The sequence below is a fragment of the Talpa occidentalis genome, unplaced genomic scaffold (assembly GCF_014898055.3).
Source record: "Talpa occidentalis isolate TD23 unplaced genomic scaffold, MPIMG_talOcc4v2.1 talOcc4.9, whole genome shotgun sequence".
In the NCBI taxonomy this organism is placed as follows: Eukaryota; Metazoa; Chordata; class Mammalia; order Eulipotyphla; family Talpidae; genus Talpa; species Talpa occidentalis.
In genome coordinates, this window is record NW_023605305.1 from 21,899,704 (window position 1) to 21,906,259 (window position 6,556).

Below are 6,556 nucleotides of genomic sequence, written 5' to 3' on the forward strand. Positions count from 1 at the left end.
CAGAGTGTTCTGACCACTTTAAATGGGAAGAAAAAAAAACAAAGGAAACCATTATGCAGATATACTTCAGCTTCCCTGAAAAAGAAGGCGGGAGGGAGCCAAGTTTGAGAGTGTCTGCCCACGCCAAGGTCGCTGCTAACTTCATTTTATATCAGACCATTGTATGAGGAATAATTATATGCCTCTGCTGGGTAACGACAGAAGGAAGGAAGGGGTGTACAGGGAGGTGCTGAGCAGAGGGTAGAAAACTCGGGATTTGGTGGTGGGTTATGGGTAAATAATTTAGCCACTCCCTGCCTCGGTTTCATGGTCTGTAAGATAAGAAGGCAGTTTGTGGCATTTTTGAGAGTATGAAATGAGATTATGCATATAAGGTGCTAAGTTTATTGTTGAGAAAATATGAGCTATGATTATGTTGTTAGGTTTAGGTGTCTGCTTGGGTGTGTGTGATGGACACTGCATGTGCGTGCTGTGATGGATACCCGTGCAGGGCGTGTTGTGATGAGCACGCGTGTGTCTGTACGTGGTGGTGTGTGTCCAGGTCTGTGTATGAAAGAGCAGGGGGAAAAAAAGCAGTTGGCTGAGAATTGGATTCTATGAGTTTTGCTTCTATTTCTCCCACACACTTATTATGTATGTGACATTGAGCAGGCCATTTTACCTGTTCCTCATCTGTAAGATTGGGATAAACATGATAATGTTGAGAGCAATGTTGACTGAGTGTTTATGTGGCCAGGAAATATGCCTGGTCCTGGCCACCTCTCAGGGCTGGCATTACACTCAAGGGTGCTGCCGAAGCCCTTTACCAACTGAGATGCCCTGGGTGCTCAGGAGGGAAGGTGTTGCATGTGCGGACAAACACAAACGTGTGTGCAGAGGTGTCCTCTCTGAATGTGTCCAGGCTCGGCTGAATGAACACACTCAGCTGCGTACAGACAGCTCTCCCCACCTGGGTGTACTAGGGTAACCACTCACCTGTGGTTTCACATGTGTCATCACACACCTGCACACACACCTACAAACCTCCAGGCAGGGATACGCACACACACAACCTGGCAGTGGCCCTGTTCCATGCACGCACTCACGCCTACCTGCTCACAGCACAGGCACACAGCCCTCCGGTCTTCAGACGGTGTGGTCATTTGCTAGGGCTATCATAACAAACACACTGGGTGACTGAAACAACAGAAATTAAATTCTCAGAGGCCTGCAAGCTGCAAGACTATGATCAAGGTGCTGGCAGGGTTGATTGCCCTCAGGGCTCCTCTCTGTGGCTCTTGGGTGGCTGTCTCTTCCCAAGTCTTTACTGGTCCCCTCTGCGTGTGTGTCCTAATTGCCTGTTCTTGTGAGGACCCAGTCAGGTTGGGTAAGGCCCACCCTAAAACCTTGTTTTATCTTCACCATGTCTTTGAACACCCCATCTCCAAATACAGTCACATTTGCAAGTATGGAGGGGTGGATAGGTCTTGAACATATACATTTATGGGAGATTTGCTTCCCAGAACCCTGGGAGAGAAGTTCTCCAGCCCAGAGCTCTGTGTGAGAGGACATCTTGACTAGGCTCTACTTCAGTGTCTTTGGCTTTATTTTTAAAATGGGATAAAAATTGTACTTTTCCATGGAGTTCTGAAAATTCAAGCAGCTGATCCACGGGCAGTGCTGAGGGTAGCGTCTGGTAACAGCAAGTGCTCAGTGAAGAAGAGCTGTTGTTATGTTCACTTATTATAGTATATTGAGTTTTACATTTGCTGCATTACAGGTGAGACTGTACCTGTGATGGAAGGCAGGTCCAGGCAGCCAGGGGCAGTGAGCAAGGATCAAACCTCCAAGGTGGGCTTCCAGCTTAGCAAACTATTTCCCTGAGATCAGACCTTGAAACTCCCCCTCACCCCACCATAGCTCCAAGACTCTCCACCTCCTTGGCCAACCAGGCATTCTCTGTGTCACCTGCTGACAAGGACTTTCGGTTCTGTTTGCATACTTCCAGTGACGGGGAGCTCATTTCCTTGCAGATCAGCCCTGGTAGAAAGTTCCTCTGGCTGCTGCCCAGGCAAACATGCCGTTCTGCCCCGGCTTCCCCTGCCTGCCCTTGGTGGCCATGCTGTCCACTCCCTGGACCCACCAGCCTCCAACCTTTCTCCTGCCATATCACTTGTGGTCCAGCCAGCTCCTTAGCCTACACAAGCAAGGCAGGCTTTTGAAGAAAATGTTAATAACTCTATTATTTTTCTTGATTTAAAAATGTTATACACGGTCATTAAAAAATTCAGACAATACAGGAAGATATGAAGAAAGCAAAATCACCCATCACCCCAGCAACCAGAGATAACCAGTGTTAACATTCTTTAATTTAATTTTTGAATAGGCAATACATTCCCAGGATTTAAAATTAAAAATTATAAAGGGGTATTATTCAGGGAAAAATTTCCCTCCCACACTTCTGTCCTCTAGCCTTCATTCTCCTCCCCCAGACTGAAAAATTAATTTCTGATGTATATTTACAGAGATATTTGAAGATATTTTGCTATTTTAAGATCTTTTAAGATATAGTGGGACTATTTTAAAGGATTTTAAAGGGAATTTTAAGGTCCCTAAGGACATGTCCTCGTGGGTGTATGTGTGAGCCCCACACACCCACACACACTTTTTCCTCCTCACCCCTTTCCCCCCTACTTCTATTTCTTTGTTAAACAGCATAAGGTAGACCCTTTCCCCATCAGTTTTCAAAGAACAGATTAACTTCTTCCTGTAGCACTCGGTTGTCTGGGCCTGTAGGCCTGTTTTTGCACTGTTGGGCTCACTTGACATTCCCCTGTTGGCCCTTCCTGCTTTCCAACCTCTTGTCAACTTCTAGCGTCTTTGCAGTGACACCCCCCACCCCCGTGAAATGACCTCTGAACCATTTGATCCACACTTGGCTTCAATGAACACAGGGTAGTATTTTACCCACTCATGTTTTACAGGAGTCAGGTTTTCTCAGGAGAGCACCCAGTGTATTCTGAAATGTCTTCAGTGCTCTCTGACTCATCAGAGAATAGCAGAAATGCTATTGAATGTGGAGGTTGGCAGGACATAACTTTTTCAAGTGAACCTTTGTTGGCTCCTGGTGACTTCTCTTTTCTTCTTGAAATGTTACCCCACGACTATGACCACAAAATGGCACCCTCCGCCTGCCAGGCTCTGTGAATTTGACAATGTGTTGTTTACTTCCCCAAATACTCTCACAAGGAAGGTCCTGGGCCCGCCTTCATTGTCCAGGTTAGGAAATAGGCTCAAGAGGTGAAGTGACTTGCCTGAGGTGTCACAGCTTGAGGAAGCAGAGCTGAGCCCAGAGTCTGGGCCTGATGGCCTCCAGAGCACCCCTTGGCATCCCCACGCTGCTGCTGGTGCCGTCATACCCACTGAGTAAAGCACTGCAGTTTCTCCGATGGCACCAAGTTTCTGCCCTGGCTTCGGCCCTGTAGTGAAGGTCTTCTTGGTAGAGTGATACCAGCTTCTTCTTGGGTCTCCTCTTCCCCTGGGGTTGCATCAGTCATGTGTGACCCATGCTCTGCCCTTGTGAATTCCTCAGTGCAGATTTGTGGAGTTTCAGTTCACAGGAGCAGCAACAGCAGGGGTCAGTAGTCCATCCCAGAGGCCACCAGAACTCCTGGGGCTTGGGCGAGAGACAATAAAGTATACTGAGGAAGGGCATGGGTCTACCCCACGAGGTTCCACTCCTGACTGCTGTGCAGACTTGGACATCTCGGTGTCCACGTCTGTAAAGTGGGGAGAATACCGAAGATGATTTGTGGAAAGAGCTTGGTGAAGTCACCATCATCATCAGTTTGGCCACCCCAAACTTATTTGTTTGCTTTGTTACCTGGATTCCGTCCTCTCCTCACTTTCCCCACAACTCCTTCTCTAACAGTGCAGTTCACACCCCAGGCTGGGCTGCAGGGAGTATGGGGGGCCATGAAGCAGCCAGGCCTGGAGATGGGGTGCCTGAGATTGGTTCTTCCTGTCCTTTTCCTGATCTGCTCATCCTTTCCCCATCGGCCTTTGAGGAAACGGGGTTCCCTGGGGGTTTCTCTCCAGTGGAGATGCTGGCCTTGCACCCTGCCTCCTGTCTCATATCAGAGGCTCTTCTGGAAGGGGCCAGGTACACCCCCTCAGTCTGGACTTCCCATCTCTTTGACTATATTCCCCCTTTCAGACTGGGGCCACCAATGAAGGGAGTGTAACTTTCCTCTCAACTGAAGCCCCCAGAATGGGGCTCCCTCTCAGAAATGGGTCTACCCAAATAGAGGAGTTGTCTCCCTAGACCAGGGCTCCAGGGAGTGAGTAGAGTATCCTCCTGAGGAAGTTTCTTGGGGGTGACACATGATATCCCCTCACAACTGGAGATGTTGGAAGATGAAGGCTGTATCTTGCCCATCAGTCTGGGGATTTCTGCAGACAGAATTGAGACTGCCTCTCAGAGAGACCAGGGCTCAGCTGAGTCTCCTCTGTCAGACTGGGGCTCCTGGGTTGCATCTTGTTGATGCAACCCCTCACTTCCCCCCTCCTGCCCCCCGCCTCCCCCCCCCACCTCCGCTGGCCAGGAGTTCAGTGCCAGGCAAGTAATTGAATTCCTGCACGTTAACAAGTCAATCATGGAGTCTTAATGAGTCCTGAGTAATCTCAGACATGCGTGTTAATTAAATAGCTGTCCTGGTTCTAATCCACTGGAAGTTAATCACTGGGGAATTACAAGGTGTCAGCAGGGGAACTTCATTAAGGTGGTGAGGGTGGGGCCTGGCTAGGGGAGGGAGCCAGGGCTGGAGCTGGTGTGTGTGGGGGCTGTCTTGTCCTGAGGCCTGGGACAGGGTGGCCCATCAGTGGGGTGGGGGGGCACTTGGCTGCAGGGGACCTAAACCCTCTCCAGGCATCAGAGTCAGTACCCCCTTCAGCTTGGGCAGAATCCCTATACTCCTCAACCTCCCAGATCCCAGCCTGGCCCCCTCTAGGCCTGTCTTGTCCCTGCCCTGCCTCAGCCTGCAGCCCAGGAATGCTCAGGAAGAGACAACAACATACAGAAAGTGCTGGTCACATAGGTGGGCAAGCCCAGGAGCTTGGAAAGTACATTCTTTCTAGGGGCTCCCCATGCCCCTACCCTGCTTCCAGCACCCTCCATCCTCCTCTATATCCTGGGAGGTAGAATCTTTATGGAGGCCATCACCTGCCTACCCCCTCTGACTCCTAGTTTGTTCTGGCTAAGGGGAGGTTTCTTTCTGGTGGAGAACTGTTGGCCCCTTTAGCCCTGCCCACCCCCTGCACAGTCTAGCCATTGAACTCTCTCTTGCACTTTTTTTAAGAGCAGTCAGTTTCCTGCCAGAGCCCTGACTGAGGTTTGAACTCCCATTTTGGGCCCAGAGTGACCCCATCAAGTGTCTGGGACTCTAGGGTAGGATAAAGAAGGCCATGCCACATACTCCTTGCCACTCTTCTCACTGGAAATTGGAGGACTGTTTTCTTTCCCCTTGAATTCAAGCTGTCCCCTGACAGTATTTACAACTGCCAAGGTGATACTGTGCAACTTCAGGGCCAAATCAAGAGCTGTAAACTTCACTCTGGTGAGGGTTATCTGTGACGGTCTCTCCTGAAAGCCAGCTGCCATGTAAGTAGTGTGACTACTCTGAGACAGTCATATTGTGAGGAAGCCCAAGTAGGTCACTTGGAGAGAGAGGACACATGCAGCGAGGCCACATGGAGCAGTGCTGAGGGACCAGATGGGTGAGAGAGATCTTCCTGAATTTTCCAGCCTCATTCTCTTGTCAACTGAATGTTTATGATCTCAGGTGAGCCTGTACAGAGCAGTAAAAACACTTGGCTATCTCCATCTAACTTGAATTCCTCATCCACAGAGTTAGAGAAATAATAACTTGTTTTAAAACACTCAGCTTTGGGGCAGTGTATTACCCAGAGGCAGATAACCGAAATGTATTAGTTTCCTAGATCTATGGTAATATATGACCACAAATTGGGTGGCTTGAAGCAACAGAAATTTATTGTCTCACTGTTCTGTGGGTCAAAGGGCCAAAAGCCAGGTGTGGGTAGTGTGGGCGGCCTCTGGAGGCTCTGAGGGAGAATCTGGTGCCTCTTACTGGCCTGGGGGTGAGGGGAAAATCCCTGGTGTTCCTTGGTCGGGGACTGCGAAGATCCAATCTCTGCCTCTCTCTACACAAACTTCTCTTGTGTCTCTCTGACTTCTCCCTTTCTGTCTCTTCTGAGGATACTTGTCATTGGATTTGAGACCCACCTAATCCAGGGAGATCGCGTCTCGAGATCTTTACCTTAATTACCTCTGCAAAGACGCCTTTTCCAAATCAGGTGACATCCTGAGGTTCTAGGTGGACGTATCCTTTGTGAGTGGCTATTGCACCCCCACACTGGGTAACATGGCCCATTGGGACTTCCGTGTGGCCTCTGCTGGTCGTCCCATCTGGGCCATGGTGACTGCAGCCAACGTTGCTTCTCAGATCACTGTCAACCTGCACTGTTGCTCTGGGCAATTTTTTTTTTCTCTCCTGGAGAG